At 34.2% G+C, this 15,247-nt stretch overlaps 1 protein-coding gene across 16 annotated transcripts in view; it reads right to left on the reverse strand.

The window, feature by feature from the left end:
* LOC119640090 (F-actin-monooxygenase Mical) overlaps positions 1-15,247 on the reverse strand; it is an 81,112-nt gene that overhangs the window by 59,733 nt on the left and 6,132 nt on the right. For all 16 annotated transcript variants that reach the window (XM_038037896.1, XM_038037897.1, XM_038037895.1 and 13 more), the window contains one exon: positions 9,888-10,091. The gene's annotated coding sequence lies outside the window, so the exon portion shown is untranslated. The remainder of the gene's footprint in view (positions 1-9,887; positions 10,092-15,247) is intronic.

Raw genomic sequence — 15,247 nt, forward strand, 5'->3', positions numbered from 1 at the left:
AATTTGTCCCATTGTCACAACTTTTTCACTTTACAACTACACCCTGTAGAATGTATTAATCAAATGGACTCGGCAGCAGACTCGGGATCCTATATACAACCAAGTTTCAGTTTCAACTTTTGTTTTACTTTTCGCAATCAACAGAATAGCAAAAGATCATGGCGGACGTACAGGCAGATATAAATCTTCTTAAAATCTAATCAGGATTTCCTTTTTTTGCAGGGTCTCGCTCCTCCCCCTCCCCACCACAGAGTATTCGTGATAACGAATCTAGTGTATTATCATTCACCGGTAGTGGCTATAACTATGGAAATTCATACTTGCCACCGTGCATCATAAGGAGAATTCCGTACCATGATATTGCATATGTAGTCACAATCTGTTTCACATATGTGTTAATTATGCCAATACTTGATTAAAAATTGTAGGGGTTAACCACTTACTGCAACGGCAGCTCGCTCTAAGGCCAAAAATCATTAAATATTTCACTTTCTCACTTATCGCAAACACGATTGAGCCTAAACGTGTTGCCATCAATATTGTAATTATGGTAAAATCCACATTTCTCGACACGACGATAGCAAAGTTAATTTATTGATAACTACTTTTACATAAACGCTAATTACACTACGACCGTTTTCTTTTTTTTTTTTCTTACAGAGCACAAGTGTTTGATAAGTGAAAAAGCGTTTATTTGAAAGTTTATGGAAACAAAAAAATTAATATTCACTTTAAAAATGCATAAAATTTAGAGGTCTCGTTGAAATCAATCCTGTCTCTTCATTATACCATATAAGGTAAATAAACAAAAATCCCTTGGCTTAGGAATGCATTTACATTCAATTTACCAATCATTTGCTTTGTGATATGCAGGAACACTTATCAGGAGTTTTAGAGCTCCCTGCGCTGCGACAATGATAGTTCAGTTTAACCACATACCCTTGATTTGTTCTTGTGCTAACTATCGAAAGAGAAAGCTCTTGAAATGAAATACAATCTCACGGTATCACATCGCGTCCAGGTCCATACTCTATTTCCTATCAGTACCTTAATAGGAATTCTAAAGAAGGCGTTTTCAAAGTCCATTTAATTTTTTTGAAGGATGGGGGCGTACTCATTTCGCATTTTTTTTCAGCATGAAGTTCTTAATCGATTAAGCCATGTCTGTTCTTCTGTGTGGTGTTTGTTGTTACCACTCTCCTGGTCGCAAAGGTGAAGATATCGATTTCTAATTTGGTAGAAACATTGGAGGTGTTTGCACGCAGGTCGGTATTGAAAAAAAAGTAAAAGGCAATCATATGACATAATGTACTGATTACGGTACACCTAGTAAAAAATTTCAACTTATGATATTTAGACCGCAGAATGCAGCCATCCATGTTACAAGAATGATTTCATGTCACCCTCGCTTATCGTCCGCTTGCATTCTTTCTTTCTGTTGACAATTTATGGTACACACAGTGAACATCTCATCTCAAGTAAAAGTTTTCGTCTATTCATCTGACGTAATGCAGTTCAAATCTCTTCTATCTTGCCAAAATGCTTACAAGGGGAATTATTTGAACATATTATATATGTTACGTTTGCATGAAGCTATTCACCAGAAGCGGCCATAATTATAGACCGTCTTTTGAGACTCATTCACCAAAAATTCAATTCAACTCAATTTAAACAAATTCAACTTCTGTAGACCTTCTTTTCTTCAAACTCAGCCCGGCTACTCTCGCTGCTTGTGGGACATAGCTTTGATTCACTACAATGCTTTGACGAAGCACTGCCTGAATTCCGAAATACATTTTTGATTTCAGATGAAAGTAATGAAGCGGACTTCATTAGTTATTGAAGGTACTAACGTAGAGCTTATCACTGAAATCAGTGTCGATGTTGCCAATTTGTAAAGAAAAAACCATTAAATGGAAATCTTTTCTTAATTCTTGAGTGCAGTATTATATCAACGGTACTCGAGTTAAATTTTCAACAAAAAACAGTTTCATTATTTTTTGAACGAAATATTATAAAACTTGACTGACTTCCTTATTTAAAAATATATACATCCCTGCGGGAAGTTCATTCATTCGTATGAGTAAGAACGAGAAGATAGTTTCAGTACCTCTCTTTGTGAGTCTTTGCATCGAACTGTAGTAAGTAGAGTGCTGGTTGCAATAGTAAATATACGCGCTTGATAATCGACAAAAACATTAGAAGCTCTCGTAAGCAGTTTGGCCAAATACATTTGTAAGAAAGGCTCCTTAAAACCCAGGAACTCATTGCCAATAAAACTGCAACAAAGCCAATGATAAAAACTTCCATGAGTTGGTAAGCTCAAGCTAAGACAAAATCGGCCAAGCCGCTTCAATTCTATATAACATCAAAATTTTAATTCTTCCTTTTTAGTTTTCACTTTCTTCTACGAAAAAGTTATTAATTATAAAATATATGCGCATTGCTCTCCTCCTAGAAATGGTTTTTCTCCCTTTCTCACATATCTATCCTGCACGTCTCTCTGTAGCGTCCGCATGTATTCCTCTATTCCTCTATTTTTCTCTACCTGATATAGTAGAAATAAACCTTGGAGTGTGTCTCTCCCTCCACACCGCTTCAGCTTTTTGAAAAAAAAACAAAAATATTTTTTTTTTCCTAAATTCACAAAATTTTTCATAATTTTCAAAAAATTACATAATTTACAAGAAAATGTTTAAAAAAACCAGAAAATAAACAAAAAAAAAATTAACTTTTTTAATAGAAAAAAAAAAGTTTTATGTTTTAATGCAGTGTTAAAATTCGTAACAATTAGAGCAAGAAAATCAGTTTAATTCGCATTAATTTAAAAAGCTTTCTGTCATTCCATTGCAGCACGATTTCTATACATGCGTAGGAATATAAATATTTTGCTCTTTTATTTTTTTTATTTATTTATTTATTTATTTATTTTAATTCAAAGTATTTTTTGAGCTATGTTCACTTTCATGTTATAATTGCTTTACTGACTGACTTAGTTTTAATATTTCAGTAATATGCAGCAAAAAAAAAGAGAAAAACGAAAACAAGCAACACCGACTATATATTGATGTTTTATGCATGCCTTGTCTATTAGCGTTTGCAACGAACCGTTCATGGCAGTAGGAAGAAGAAATATATATGTGAATGTGTATGTGTATGCAAGCGAACGCGAGTACTTTGCATAAATTTAAAGAAAAAATGCAGTTTGGTAAAAATTATAATCATAAAGTCGCCATATAAAACAATCAACCCCCCATAAAGAATAATATGATATATTAATATAAACATTTTCTCTCATTGTTAAATAATATATTTATTATTATTATTTATAAAGAAATATGGATTAACTTGACCTTAAAGTAACCAAAACAAGTAGCAGCAAGCGCTTGGTTTCATTTTTTTAAATCATTATTATTTTAAGTGCATATTGCATATATATGTACATGTACATATACCTACATAAATATATAAATACACACAGGCATATATATATATATATATATGATACCTATCGATGAATATATATGGATATACTTACACATTTATACACTTATGTACGGTACGGTATATACCGATGTAAATACATATTTACGTACGTATGTATAAATGCATTTTCGTATATATATATATTATATATTATATATATATATACATATATATAATTATTTACGTGTGTAAGCATATGTATGTATATATATATTTATGTATGTATGTATGCATATATGTGCATCTATATATGCACAAAATCTATTACACATTACTTAAAATAATCTCTTATTTCCTCTGCGTTTAACTTTTTTATTTTATTATTTTATGCATAATTTGTCTGACCGGCTGCAGCTAGTTGTGTAATCAAGCTATTGGTTTATTTGTCATTCACACCGGAAAGCGGTGTCTGTCATAGTCAAGTTAAGCTCTCCCTATAACTCGTACTCTTTCTTTCTTTTTTCCCTAGTTCAATGCAATCAACTAATAAATTACTTATATATAGACAGTGATGAGAAAAATATTTAATTACGCTTTTCGGAAATGTTTCCTTGTCATGACAACACTTTCTCTAGCCACGCAACAAATAGAAGAAGAGATTTTATACACTTTTCTTTTTTCCCAACTCATCTTGGTTGGTCATCAATGTTTAATAGGATACGCCTTGGAGATTGTCAATAATATAAAAATCGAAAAAAAGATTCCACACAAAGCTCGGTTTTAATCATTTTTCCAAAATATATTTACGAAATTTAAAATCTCAACTGATTTCAAGATCCCTGAACGCACTCGAAAAATCCGAAAGCGATTCAGTTTTCACTTAGCAGGAAAAGGATAAAAATAATCTGAAAGTTGAAGGGAAAGAAATTACTTAAGGAGTGAATGATTTTCTTTTATCGAAGAAAGAAAGCGCCTGGGCGTAACTAATGATCCCTGGGAAGAGAAATAACTAAGGCCGATTATTACTGTAACCATACATACTAAGAAGGTAAAAAGACTCTTAGAAAAGCTACTACTGTTACAAGTGGAATTTTCTGCCCATCACTGTATACACGTCAATATTTATTTATTTATTGATTTTACTCCTCTGTAAACAAAGGCTCCATTGAAACATGAAAAACTCATTTTGCAAAATGAAGCGAAAAACATTAAAAACGAAGCTCATTCCTTTTCAAAATCAATCGTTTCAACTGTGATTCATAAGTACACTCACTGCATCTTTTCTAACCAATCAAAGCCAATATTTTATAAAGTATCGGATCAATGCTAATAAAAATAATAATAAAAAAAAAAAAATCAATTAAAAAGAAAATATGGAGAAACTACGTAAACACAATATACTTATTTGACTTTTATTTATTTATTTTTTTTTTTTGTCATTTTTAATCAGCAAAATTTAGTTTTGTGACTTAATAATCAATTAATATTTTTGGATGGCGTCGGTCTCTCTCTGAAAGATTGCAAACGTGATTAATGATAAGTAAGCGAGATAAGTATGAATTATGAATGTTACAATAGCGTCTATCTCTAGCGTCTAGTTAAAGTCTAATCAAAGCATTTGTTAAACAAGGTGCAGTGCAAGACTGACTACATCTAGGTAAGATTATCACAAGTCTGGTCTTGCTTTTGTTTGGCTTATGACATCAGCCCGCCCGTTAATCTAAAATCCTACTTTCTATTCAATGTTTACTACAACGGTTTACCTATTGCTTTATGTGTTTGGATTTTGATAAAAATAAATTCGAACAATTTATAGCGCACAGGTGGCACTAACTTCTTCATGGAATAGCTAACGTTAATCCAACGTGTTTTTATTTATTTACATATCAAATTCAGCTAAAGCGAATTATTATAACACAATCGAATTTCGCTGACTCTTGGAAATAAATCTTATGCCAAGTATTAATAATAATCATTATAAAGTAAAGTATGTGAAGAAAAAAAACATAAAATTCATGTACAAATAAACAAAGCTAAATAGAAGAAAAGAGCATGTACCGATACAGATTCGACGGGTTGAGAGGGAATCAACTTCCAATCTTTGCGGCAAATTTGAAGCCGATAGCTTTATTTTTGCGAACAGAACAATGTTTACTACAAACAGACAGACAGACAGACGGACATGCTTAAACCGATTGAGAATTTAATGCTTTGCGTTGCAAACATTTTGACAAAACGAATATACCTCTCATCCATCGGCGATGGAGGATGTAATAATGAATATGTAATGGCTCGTGTATAAGCTTCGGAGTTATATGAGTTATCAATAAATTGAACAGATAAAGTTCTGCCTGTTAAGCCCATCCACACTTAAAAATCAAAAAGCAAATAAGGTAAAGTTATTCATCTTTTTTTCTTTTTTTTGTTTTTTAAGGAAATGGAAATAAAGTCCATTAAAGTCTTTAAGTGTGTAATAGAAATGCTGTGATAAATCATTGAATCGCAAACAAATGCTTCCTTCCCCTTGTTGCCGCCATTTGTCTAATAATCCGAAAATCTCTAAGGAAGTTTTTCCTCGCTATTGTGGGCTATTGTTACACCCTGTATAGAATTCTTTACATTTTTTGTGTTTTTCCTTTGATTTTTTTTTTTTTTTGCATTTATTTTGAATTGATTGCAGGAAACATAAGATACTCAGCACATGCTAAATTTTTCACGAATTTAGTTGTTTTTCATTTTTCTAGTTTTTTACATTTTAGTGAGTGCTTGACTGACTTTATTGCCAACAATTCTCAATTGGCTGTTTATAAATTTTCTTCTTTTTGAGCGAAACCAAATGTTGCAAAAAAAAATTTTTTTTTTTTTGTTTAATGAATTCTTTTTTTCTTTTAAATTTAACATAAATGAAAAGGTCTTTAATACTTTTAAATTAAGTTTTTGTGAATGCAACTGTCGATCTTATCTATCTATCTAATTTATCTTTAAACAGTTGCACGTACGTCAGATTTTGCTTTTTTACACGAATTTCGTTTTCTAAAAAATACTCTTGTTGAGAAATGCTTTTAAGACGGCATGTTATTATGTAAGTGTGCCTGCCTTCAAGTTAATGGTTGCCCCCTACTCGTCAAATACGGTATCTGTCAAAAAGAAAAGAGGAGAAGTGAAAATGATAGGGAAGCGGCCGCAGTCTAGTAGGTTTGTACCCAATGCCTTTACCGACTTTGCTCTCACTACAGCAACGATGAAAGGAAGCCATACCATGCTAGAGATTTGAACTCGCAAAACGCTGACCTGTTAGTCGCGATTTTTATCTACTCAGCTACTCAGGCGTTCTTTGAATTGATTTAAGCCTACCGCTCCGCTCTGCTCCGTCTGTCTACCAATGAGTTTTTGTGTTCACATTGCAGGTCCGAGCCTTTAAGATGTACTTACGATATTTAGCAAGCTGGCGTGCTTTGCTTGTGTGCACAATCGATAAACATTATGCCCTCATCGAGCCACCACTCACGATAACTAAATCCAAGTTATGCTCTAGCGCACTGAGATTTGAACCCGCGAATACAACTTTACTATTCTTACATATTGGGCCAGCCATGTGGATAGAGGAGAAAAAGAAGAATATACGGGATCTTAGCAACTCGGTGTTCTGTTGCCCTTTTGCCGTTTCAATCTATCAGCTGATCTCGTCAACTTTTGCTTTCGATTAATTAAATTAAACTGACTATCTCCCTGTATTTTTTACACCTTTAGTGCGTATTATAGATAAATGTATAAGAAATCGATTTACGGTAATGCTGTTTGATGGCCACATTGGATTAATTTTATTAGGCTTTCTTCTACACAAATACGTGCATGCCTTAAAAAGTTATGTATATTTTCATATGAAAAGCAAATTAAAGAAAGAATGTGCGCAACTTGATATTGCGCGTCAAAAGGTGCCCAAGAAACGAAATTGGCGCCACATATGTCATAGAAGAACATACACAGTATAATTTACGTGGAATAATATAAAAATTAAATGCAGACGGCCACTTGAGTGTCGTTGCAAAGACGGTAAAGAACTACTTTTTCTTGCAAGTAACACAATTAGGTACATCGTAAAACGAATCCTTAATACCCTTCCTCTTGCACTCATGTTTTAAACATTACAAGCATTTTCCCGAACCGGATTCCCTTTATTGCTACCCTTTAAATAATTGACGGATCAAGACCAACTATCCTGATCGTGTCTACTTGTACCTTTATTACGTGTTTAATGGTCCCTATAAATACATGCCAAGTTTTATAACTAAGGACTCTTCTGCCTATTGTCGCGCAAACTTTTCTGCTCTTTTAGTAATAAATTTATTTATGCGATAATATTCAGATTTCTGTTGGCCAGTATTGCTTCAATAATAGTTGAAGAAAAGCGTAAAGAGGGACAAAAAAAGAACAAAATCAAATCAAACCAAATCAAACTGTAATTAAGAAAGTGTGTGGGACCTCGAAGTTACTACAAACCGAAAAAGATATACAGGACGCCCCTATTCAATATGGATGCAGAGAAGTTGGATTACAGATTCTTAAATTTTATGGACCTAGTTATGGCCTGATGACAGTTGTTTGGATTCATTCACCAAAGGCAACCATGCTTATCTGCCTGGGTATCCGAAGAGGTAGAGAACCGCGATTTTGTAGTCGCGGTCAAATCTCAAGCACAGCAGCGTTACCTTGATCGCATATCTCTCTAGTTGACGGACGGTCGTTGAAGGCGAAACGCTTATCGATTGGGTACACGTCCATTAAGCTGTGGCCATCACCTCCTTAACGAGAACATCCGTTGAATGGTTGTTTATATTAAAAAAAAAGAAAAAAACAAAATGAATCAAGAACAAACATACTTGCCAAGTTGAAGAATTCAATCTGAATTTGTTCGCACCTAAGAGTATCCCAGCAGACTATAGAGCGATTAAGTACAAAGGTCGACGATCAAATGGGCAAATCTGTGTGGAACAGGCCCATCCGGCCGTGGCTAAATCGATTTAGTATTTTGTCTTGATTAAATAGTTTGTGTTAGCAAATGCAAAACAATAAGAATTCAGTCTCTCTCAGTGTTTTCTCGGTATTTTTGGAAACTTTGACAGTATATAAAAGAAAAAGCCATCAAACGACTAACCCGGGTACGAAATCTATTTCGTGCGTCGGGGGGGAGGCAAGTGTTTTCTGGGATGTAAACCGAAATATGTTAGTAATGGGACCACAAAAGATAACCTAATAAACTGAAAAATATTAAGCAAATTCGTGCTTTTCTCCACTCAGAGTTCCCACATTCAAGGAATGGTTTGGGTTGTAAAACGATCAAAACATTTTTCTTCCGTCTGTCCGCGCCTTTAAAAGTGAAGATTGTTGCTATCGTTTTACAAGTAGTTTGCGAAAATTGGGAAACTATCTTCGCTAAAGGATTTGCACAGCTTCCACAGTTTCCACGATTAAAAAGCAAAGCAAAGCCGCCTTTAATGCATGTGTACACGTTGGGAGATGTCTAAGTCTGCCCGCTTTTAATCATGAGAATAGCAATATAAAAGCACTTTCAACTATAAATCTGAAATACAAAAAAAAATATCTGAAGAGCTATCGTTTCTATGCATAACCTTCAATTTTGTTTATTAGTAACCAGAATTGTTAGGCGGATCTGCTTTCTAATTTTAGTCGATACTCTGGGATTTTCCCCATTACATTGATAAGTTATCAAGTGGTGTTAATGATGGTCACAATGTTAACTAACAACATTATTATAACAGTATATCTCGAGTGAACATCAACGCCATTAACAACGAGTCAAAGAAATGTTCTTCTAAATGTCAAATGTATGTAAATAGAAAGAAAAATGTTTTATTTCGCAATTTAAAAAAAAAAAAAAAAAAAAAAAAAAAAAAAAAAAATTAAATCTCTTATCTACTTAGATATTTTGTAACGAAAAATAGCTGGCATGCACACACATACTAAGGTACTAATCTATATACTATAGGCTATCAATTGTTTTTTGGCCGAATAAACTTTGCTCTTTTATTGTAAAATGGTGTATAACTGTATTAGTGATATATTTACAATGTATATCACGCATGCTATTGTGTGAGTAAGATGATGCGTATATATGCATAAGCGCGTATATGCATGTGTATATATTCTTTGCGCGCGCGAGTGCGAGTGCGGGCGCGGGCGCGTATGTGTTATATTCAAATGCTCATTTGGCTTAAGTCCAATGCATCTGTAATTGTAGGCATTTGCTTAGCAAACTAACATTACATGCATATGCAAATGTACAAAAGAAAAAAAAAACTTTCATTTCTAAACAAAAAAAAAAAAAAAAAGGAAAAAAACCGTTTTTTTCGATTTTTATAACATAATTTTTCAGAATTTTCATTTCTCACATATAAAATGCATGTGTATTGTGCTACATCATATAAACGAACGACACTTACCTTCAGTTCAGCAAATTCACTTTTAAACTCATTTGTAGTCCCAAGCAAAAAAAACAAATATTCAATAATAAAAATAAAAGTAAAAAAATAAAAATTTAAAATATGTAGATTTTTTTCTTTTTTCAATTTTTTCGTTTCTCTACACCGTGCTGTTGTTGATGATGTTAATGTTGAGGTTGGAATACTCGCATATAGAAAGAAAATCTACAAAAAAGAGAAAGAAAATCAACAGAATTAGAATTTATTTGAAAGAAAGTAAAGAAATTCCACGAAACATATGACATTTTCTCTTAATTCAAAAAAAAAACATTACAGCAACAACAACATCATAATCAAGTGGGTAAATGACCTCAATTAAAATAAACCACAAAACACACTCCGCACACACCAAACACATACACACACACATATGTATATATATATACATGCATGCTCGCTCGCTCGTTTCCACTTGCTTACAGTACATGTGCTAACTAGCATACATGAAAATATGATTTAAAACGCAGCTTATTCTCTATGTTCACTCACATTTGGCGTAGCACACGCTGTGCAACAAAATTGTTGAAGCATTAATAAAAAAAAAATATATATATATATATATTTTTCTTTTTTTTTAATGAAAATGAGAGAGAAAAGAAAAAACAATGTGATTTTGGGTGTTATGCTTTTTTCTTCTTCTTCTTTATTTAATTTTTTTATGCAACATGCACATGTGTGACAGGGTTTTTGACTCTGACATTAAAGTGGTTTGTAAATGAAAAAATGGAAAAAAATCAGTAAAAAACATTACTTTATATATATATATATATATATATATATATGTATATACAGAAGAAAGACGGAGATGCGTCAACCCATTCAAAGTAACAGTGATCGTATTAGAGTTGGTTCAAAAAAAGCGCGCCGTATCAAAAAAAAAAAAAAATGCTTTATATTAAGCACTTATGAGGCCCCATGCTGGTGAATTTAGTTCTCAACAAATGACGGCAGATAATAGCTGTTGTAAGCTACCGAGATGATCAAAATGATTTTTTTACGCATTATACGTTTACTATATGGTGACATATTCTCCTTTTCTTCCTAGTCCTTTTTTCATTTGTGTTTGTACCGCACAGAACGATTCTGACACGTTACAATAAACAGTAGTTGTCAGCTACCTTAAGACAGAAATGGTCTGAATGCTTTGGTTTTAATTTCTTTTATTCATATATTACAGCAACAACAAGAAAGAAAGAAGAAAAGCGCGGTAAAGAAATGAAACAAGAAAGGAAAAGAACAAAGAAGTATATGATCAAAGGTTGAAGAGACTTGCAGAAAAGAAAAACACCATGGAATTCATAATAGACCTTTATGATACCCATCAACTGACACGCACCTTACATTAGAATCGTAACATGATTGTGTCTTCTTGCTGGTGAGCAACAAACATCTAAACCTCTGCGCTTCTTTTTTCATAAACGTTGTGGATCTATGATCTCGAGTTCGTTACGTAGTCTCTATTGCACTCATGCTTATGAACAAGTTAGTCACTTTGTAAGCGTTCCAATTAGGAACAACCCACAGACAGACCCTATAGGGCCCTATATTACTTATCATTTTGTAGAGTTTCTGATACCCTTTTTCTGGGTAATAAAAAAGGAATGGCAAATGTCTTATGTCCACTTCCCATAGTGGCGTACATTGCAGGATAGTGATAAGGTGTGAAGATTTGATCAGATAGGTTAACATTTCAACGGATTACGGATTCCGTTAATACTGAGTCCACAATTGCTCATCGATTAAACGATGGAAAGAAAAACGAACAACAGGAAAGAAAGCGGAAAAATATAGCGGAACCAAGAGGTTGATAATAATGTGACTTTTAAAAGAAGCATTAATGTTTTAATTTCTCTCTAATGCAGGCGTCACTGCTTTCCAAGGATGGAAACTTGACGATTTCATTCTACTGAGGCCGTATACCTTTTCGAAAGACGACCTTGATCATCATATTGCTCCTAAAAATTCCATTTAGTCTAGCGACAATGACTTCATTCTATCTAATTACAGGGGAGTAGAAGTAGAAATGTGGATGAGTAAAGCTTAGTACGACAGAAAGCAGAGGATCACTATCCACAAAAGTGATTTCAGCTAAGGAATGCGAAATGGATTCAAGAGAAAAACACAATGCCTCCATATGCAATAATGCAATGCACTAAGCAGCTGGAACGTACATAATTGTCTCTCTTGTCAACGTAAATGCGGGCAACAAAATTCAAAGTTTCACGCCTACATATATATTGCTACACTCAGTGAAGATTTCATGCATATGCAAACACGTACAAGCACCTCATATTTTGAAAATTAAGGGCGTGATGCGCACGCATACGCGTATATTTAAGCGCAATGTGTACAACTACGTACTTCAAGGTAGCGTGCCCAGTAATTCATAGGTTCATAGGAATACATTCTCACAAAAAGATATTGCAGAGAGACAGAGTGAAAGAGAAAGAGTGGAACAGTGAGAAATAGAATGACAGAATAGGCAAGTGAGAGAGGAAAGCAGTTGAAGTGGAAGTGAAGCACAAGCGGAAGGAGAGATTGAAGGGAAAAAGTAGAAAAGGAACGGTAATGTGTACTTTCTTTCCATTACTTGCAGTCACTCGAATAAAGGATTACTTGTAAGTAAGTGAAGATGCTTATGCGTTGCGTACAAAAGTTAATAGAGTATGTATTGATCTACTTATTATCGAAATACTGTGGCTGCTGGAAAACTTAGATCATACGTTCGTCTGTATTGAAATCTCAGATTTGAACCCGTGACCATTGAGTTGTTAGTTGCGATCCTTTGTCTGCTCGGTTACTCACGCGCGAAAATTAATAGAATATGTGGTCCTATAGGTGGCTATAACGTTAGCTTGGCTACTTGCACAATGAATTTTGATCCTTTGTCATGCTTCATGGTTGTCTGTGGGTAGCAGCGAGCCCTTGGACCACTCCTAGAGACGCAAGTCTCTATTACCTTAAAATGTGGCATAACAGCCCTTGTATTTGATGCTTTACAAGTGCATCCATTAAAGTATAAAGGAATTCTTGCATGAATCGCAATTACATTGAATTTATTTAACTTTACTTCAAGCTCGACCAAAACTTAAATTGTTTTCAAAACACCGCAGCACTGCAAAGAAGCGACTCTCGCTATCACTTACAATCGCTAAAGTTTTATCAATATAGGCGAGAGAGATATCATGCAAAGTCTTTTCAATTATTTATATCACGAACTGAAAGCAGGAACAATTATTTTTATTTAAATATTTAATTTATATATATGCGCCTATGTATATATAGTGATGTGTTATGGCATTTGGATCAGTTTGCATATGAAAAATATGTCGATACCTGTAACGCTTCGCAAGGTCTTTACAACAGCGTTAACTATCATCGGTGCACGGCGGCGTTGCATAAACACAGGCATTGGCGTGATCCAATCAACTTAGCCTTCGAAATTATATTAGGCACGCATATGTCTATCTTTTCAAATTACATGATTTGTTTTTCTCTCCTTTTCTTGCTGTTATAATTATTGGAGAAAAAACATAGAAAAAAGCAAACCATCTCGTGAAATTAATGCAAATGGCGCGTGACATTACTAAGCGGGATGACTAAAATATGTAGCAAGTAGACGAGTTATTTGGGCGGATTTGGGGCATCTTCCCAAACAATTTTCTCCAATTTTTTTTTCTTTCAGTTAAAGGCGACTCACCATTTTAGCGATATGCCAAACCGATTTTTCGAAAATTTTTAAAAAGAATGCAAACAATGACGTCAACATTGACGGGGTCCTGTTCACTTTCCAATTCCTTCAGATTGTTCAACTGAACTGTGAGGCTTAGGATTACTTAAGCGCTTCTATTTTCTCTGATTCTTATTTTTCATAAAAATTAGTAATGGCTTCCCTTGTTTAAAAGTTTAGAATTCTGTCCGAACACATCTCTTTGAATGCCTTGTTGGAATGATACGTAAAATCGATAAAGCTGACGCTATTTAGGGGCTGAATTTCGGCCGTCAAGCTCCGTGTAATACCCCCAAAAGTCAACGGGAATTAACACATAGTCCAATAAATAATCCCATTCGATGCTACATTCTTTCAAAATCGGTTGAGCACTGTCAGCAGCTTCTCTCTTTTACTCATCAGAGAACAGCTTGGGGATCCCATTTGCCCACTTTACGGAATGAGAGAGGTTTGCTCGCAAGTTTCTGCACAACAAAGCAAATGAGGTAAACACAGCTGCTCGGAAAAACCGTTACAATGCATGTGTTTATATACTATCGTCTCGAAAATAATGTCTTTTGCTTTGGTTATTGTCGTGTTGTATTGCATCATGCTTGCATATATGCATCAAGCTTGGTTAGGGATGTTACTAAAAGTGTTATATGTCGTTGAAATGAAATTATGTGTCAAATTTGTAAGCAGATTGCTTTGCGTTTTGCATAACGACGGCGCACCATGATTCTTGGAGACTTTTTCACAAGAAGTTCTTGATTTAGGTTCCTCTGCCCTTCCGCTATACTCGAAACTCAGGAAAGCAGCCCGAAGACATAGTTATGACTCGGTTAAATAGACATAAGGCGAGCTGCAAGACTTTTTACAATAAAGGTAAAAAAAACGGAAGTTGGTCTTATAAACCACCAAAAACATTGGTATGACGTCCGACGCAGATATCAGTTAAAAGTCTGCCAATTTAAGAAGGAAGCCCGACTAACGTGATTAAGGGTATTCCTAACTCGCAACGCACGACAGCAAAGCGACGAAATTGCATAGGACAAAGAAACGTACACTTACTCAACTTAAATCTAAGGCCAATCATAAATGTGCCACGATTTATGGGCTTTCTGAAGACTATTTCTCTTAACGACGGCATCACAAAGCTCATGCATTAGGCAGTGATGTACGTACGACGTAAATGCTTAATATCGAAAGCATTAATTATCAGCCTGCATTGATATAATAATAATTTAATATTACTCAATTTTTCAAGATCAAACTCAAGTTTCCGTCCCTATATTCAGCTATATTACGTGAATCTATATGAAAGTACCTATCGAATGGGCAAAAAAAATGCACACTTTTCTCTCAGGAATTATTTTTACAGTTTGGCGACATCTTCTAGTTTGGCCGCACTAGAGTCTCAAATTTGCATGTTCTTCCATATCCATGTTTCGCTAACATACCAAATTTCAAAACACCGTTAAAAATAGCCCCTATAGGCAGAATATGAATTTGCTTAGCTTATTTGAAAGATTCATGGAATGTCTTTCAAAACCAATTATATATCAATTGTAATTATGGAACAGAACTCTGTTCAGTCGTTAACAGAGGTTTG

The sequence above is a fragment of the Glossina fuscipes genome, unplaced genomic scaffold (genome assembly GCF_014805625.2).
Source record: "Glossina fuscipes isolate IAEA_lab_2018 unplaced genomic scaffold, Yale_Gfus_2 115, whole genome shotgun sequence".
Taxonomy (NCBI): Eukaryota; Metazoa; Arthropoda; class Insecta; order Diptera; family Glossinidae; genus Glossina; species Glossina fuscipes.